Source organism: Muntiacus reevesi, chromosome 9 (assembly GCF_963930625.1).
Source record: "Muntiacus reevesi chromosome 9, mMunRee1.1, whole genome shotgun sequence".
Taxonomy (NCBI): domain Eukaryota; kingdom Metazoa; phylum Chordata; class Mammalia; order Artiodactyla; family Cervidae; genus Muntiacus; species Muntiacus reevesi.
In genome coordinates this window covers 7136442-7141438 of record NC_089257.1, presented here as the reverse complement: position 1 = coordinate 7141438, position 4997 = coordinate 7136442, and the positions used below count along the sequence as shown (strand labels likewise).

Here is a 4997-nt window from a genome sequence, read left to right as displayed (position 1 = left end):
ATTAAAAGTTGAGTATTGAAATATGACTTAAGCATCCCCTGGGGAAATAATTCAAAAACTTAAAATGGAAATCAATTTTAAGTAGTTTTGACATATGTAATGTATCATTATCTCTTATTAATACTAATCATTAATTCTGACATAGAAGGTCAAAGGAAAAGCTAAATGGATCTTAAAAATACTCTATACGATTAGATTATATGATACTGTAACTTTGTCTCTAAATGATCAGGTACTCAGGCATTTCCCACTCTGCTACCCCGTGGCAGACTGCAGCTCGCCAAGCTCCTCTGCCCAGGGAATGTTCCAGGTAAAAATGCTGGAGGGGGTTGTCATTTCCTTCTCCAGGGGGTCCTCCTGACCCAGAGGTTGAACCCTTGTCCCCTGCATCTCTTTCATTGGTAGGCAGATTCTTTACCACTATGCCACCTGGGAAGCCCAATAATTAACCTTTTTATTCTCTAACCAAACTTTCATTGAAACACATCGTACTTTTGAGAACCCAGTGGAAATATAGAACAATTAGATGAAAGTTTTAGAATTTCATATGAAGGTTAGTTGCTAAGTCATGTCCAATTCTTTGCAACCCCACAAACAGAGAAGACCTCTAGACTCCTCTTTTCATGGGATTTCCCAAGCAAGAATCCTGGAGACGGGTTGCAATTTCCATCTCCAGTTGGATTCATATATTTGGATATAAACACAACATGATTACATAAAGATATTCTAATGAAAAATTGTAAGTTGATCCGGCATTTTAAAGTTCAATATTTACTCTACAAGGTTAAGAAAATGAAGCCCACAATCATAGTAAGCTTCAACCAGTATTTTAAAATTCATTAAATACTCCATTTAGTTCAGAAAATTATCCAAACAACCCCAGTAATGAAGGGACCCTTTTCCTAGTAATCATATTCCATAAAGACTTCTTTACTTCCTTATTCCGGAGGCTGTAGATCAGAGGATTCAACATGGGGATCACCACTGTGTAGAACACAGAAGCCACTTTGTCCTGATTCAAAGAGTAGCTGGAAGTAGGTCTCAGATAAGTGTAGATGGAGGTGGAATAGAAGAGGATGACGGCTGTCAGGTGAGACGCACACGTGGAGAACGCTTTGCGCCTCCCCGCCCCTGCATGCACACGGAAGATGGAGAAGAGAATGCAGCAGTAGGAGGTGAGGGTCACCAGTAGACTTCCAACTATATTCACACCAGCGAATGTGGACAAGATGCTTTCATACAGGCGTGTGTCAGAACAAGAGAGCTTCAAAATTGGAGGAGTGTCACAGAAGAAGTGATGGATGACATTGGAACTGCAGAATGGCAAGCTGCTCACATAACCTGTGTGAACCATGGAGTTCAACAGACCTGCTGCAAAAGCCCCTATGGCCATTTTCAGGCAGACCGTCCAGGACATGATCAAGGAGTAAAGGAGAGGGTTGCATATGGCCACATAGCGGTCATAGGCCATTAACCCAAAAAGGATGCATTCAATTGTGGCAAAGGCTATAAAGAAGTACATCTGCAGGAAGCAACCAGCAAAGGAGATGGTTTTCTTCTCTGTTAAAAAGACTACCAGCATCTTTGGAGTGATGGTGGATGAATAACCAACGTCTGCAAAAGACAGGATTGCCAGGAAGAAATACATAGGTGTGTGAAGTCGAGAATCAGTCCTGATTAAAAGGATCATTCCAATATTTCCCACAACTGTAAGTGTGTAAATCACCAAAAAAAGAAAGAAAAGGATAGTCTGTAGCTCCAATGTGTCTGCTAATCCCAACAGGATGAACTCTGTCAGCAAAGTACAATTATTTCTGGCCATTTGTTAAAGATGTTGTATGCTTAAACCTGTATTCCTTGCAAATATGTCATTGTCCAAATTTCACAAGAAATAGTAGAAGTGTTAATGAAGTTACTAACACATAGAAAAAATAAAACCCTGGGATAATATAGTAGAGCAAGCAGGGTGACTATCAGTTCAGTTCAGTTCAGTTGCTCAGTCATGTCTGGCTCTTTGAGACTGCGTGGACTCAGCATGCCAGGCCTCCCTGTCCATCACCAATTTCCAGAGGGCCTGTAGTAAAGGGGAAACTAGTGGACAAATGAACAAGCATTGGACTTCAATAAGCAATTGTATTGAATGTGGGTTGTGGAACTCCCTGTTTGCTGGTCAAAGTCTGTATAGTCCACTTAAGTTTCTGAAAATGCAGCATATACATTCATTCTTTCTCTTCTAGCCCACTCACATCCAAAATGCAAAGTATAGAACTATTCTTGCTGAGTTCTCACTCATCCTCTGCACAAGCATGTAAGGTCAGCTCAAAAGCCTTCTTTTCTCATCAAGACTGCTCTGTATACTCTTCAACAGCAAGATTCACGCATCACCATCCAGAAATCTCTCCGGTGTTCTTCAAGCAGCAAAAACAGTGCCTACTGTGAATAACCAATAGTTTGACATCTATGACATTCTTAAGAATGCTTTTTCAGTGTTTTGCAAGTGGACCAAAACAACTGCACTCATTAAAAAGCATGTTATCAAATTAATTCCACGTAGTTGCATATACTGTACCTGTCCTCAGCAGTGAATGACAGCAACAGGTATTTATAGCTTCCTTCTTAGAGTCTTAGTTGTGCTATCCATGATTTTCCTTTTTACTAGAATTCTTAATAAGCTCAGGTGAAATTTAAAATAAAAAGATTTACACTTTTTAAATGAAATAAAAAGTCATAAAACTTTGAATTACCTCTCTGCAAAAAATTCAAGCCACCTTCTGAGCATATACACATGACTGCCTTTTTATTTTGCTTTCCTTAAAGAGGGTTGGGTAACCATGGGGACTAGATTATAGGTTTTAATTGTGAGTCAGTCCTCTTAAGACAGAAGCTTCAGTCTCAAAGCAATTAACATGTGATCATATGCAGACAACTGAATAAAACATTATGTAGCACTTTGATCATATGGAAATAAAGGAAATAAAGCATGTGGCACTTGGATCATAAAGTGGTTTCTGATCTCTATATTACTTAAAAATTTTTTGTCTAAGTAAATATAATAATTTTAATTGGATAGTTAATTGCCTCTTTATTTATAAGTTAAGTTTAATCAAAAAGGTACATAACCCACATAAAATTATTACACTTCCCTTTGTGTATATGTGTGTGTACTCCTCCTTTGGTTTGGGTCAGTTTGACTTCTAACTCTCTTCTTGAGTGAAATGCAAAGGGGACACTAACTACATCGTTTGATTAAAAGAATACTATGCCCTGAGCATTAAGACAATGGATTAAGAATGTTTAACTTTTCAAATCTGGGTATACATGATTTGCAATATTGTACTAGTTTCAAGTGAACAGCATAGTAATTAAGTATTTCTGCAGATTTTACTCTATTCAAAGAGCTGGTAGGGTAGGATAGGGGAAGGGGAGGGAGACTCAAGAGGGAAGGGAATATATATATATATATATATATATATATATATATATATATATACATACCCTGAATTTATTGGATAAAATTATCCTATGTATAATTATCTATGTATAAATATATGCATAACTATAAATTATATATAGTATAAGTTATATACATAAATAATTAGATATATAATTATAATGGGTTTGTGTTATACAGCAGAAACCAAGAAAAATTTTCCACCAATTAAAAATAAACAAAATTTTAAAAAATTACAAGACCGTGGCTATAATTTTTTATGTTATACAATACATCCCTGTAGTCCATCTATTTTACACATGGTAGCTTGTCCCTCTTAATTGTAAACCCCTAAACTCCTTCTTAGTCTGCAACACACTGCAGCAGTGAGTGGCCAAGAGGAGATATCCCACGTCCAAGGTCAGAGAAATCACAGTAAGACAGTACGAACAGGCAGAGGGCATGAGAGGGCACACAGACAGAAACTGTAATCACAGAAAACTAACCAATCTAATCACATGGACCACAGCCTTATCTAATTCAATGCAAATATGAGCCATGCCATGTAGGGCCAACTAAGAGATGGGTCATGATGGATAGTTATGATGAAATGTGGTCCACTGGAGAAGGGAATGGCAAACCACTTCAGTATTCTTGCCTTGAGAATTGCATGAACAGTATGAAAAGGCAAAAAGATAGGACACTGAATGATGAACTCCCCAGGTCAGTAGGTGCCCAATATGCTACTGGAGATCAGTGGAGAAATAACTCCAGAAAGAATGAAGAGACAGAGCCAAAGCAAAAACAACATACAGGTGTGGATGTGACTGGTTATAGAAGCGAAGTCTGATTCTGTAAAGAGCAACATTGCATAGGAACCTGTTATGTTAGGTCCAGGAGACAAGGAAAATTGGAAGTGGTCAAACAGGAGATGGCAAGAGTGAACATCGATACTTTAGGAATCAGCAAACTAAAATGGATTGGAATGGGTGAATTAACTCAGATGAACTTTATGTCTACTACTGTGGGCAAGAATCCCTTAGAAGAAATGGAGTAGCCATCATAGTCAACATAAGAATCCTTAAGGTTTACATTCAAATTTGATGGAGAAATCAAAAGATTTACAGAAAAGCAACAGCTAAGGCAATTCAGCACCACAAGAACAGCTTTGCAAACAAATCTTAAGGGAACTTCTCTAAGCACAAGAAAAAAATAAAAAAGAAAAAGAAAAAAAGACCACAACCAGAAATTAGAAAATTACAAATGGAAAAGCTAAACAGTAAAGGCAAACATAGAGTTGTTGTGTCTATTTAGTTGCCAAGTTGTGCCTGATTCTTTGTGACCTCACAGACTGCAGAATGCCAGGCTTCCCTGTCCTTCACTATCTGTCAGAGTTTGCTCAAACACCTGTCTGTTGAGTCAATAATGCCATCCAACCATCTTATCTTCTGTTCCCCCTTCTTCTTCTGCCCTCAATCTTTCCCAGCATCAGGGTCTTCCAACGACTTGGCTCTTTCCATCAGGTAGCCAAAGTATTGGAGCTTAGGCTTCAACATCAGTCCCTCCA

General features: G+C 38.1%; 1 pseudogene; it reads right to left on the bottom strand.

Moving 5' to 3' along the window:
* Positions 1 to 978: 978 nt before the first annotated feature.
* Positions 979 to 1822, bottom strand: LOC136175130 (olfactory receptor 5F1-like; annotated as a pseudogene).
* Between the last annotated feature and the right edge of the window lie 3175 nt (positions 1823 to 4997).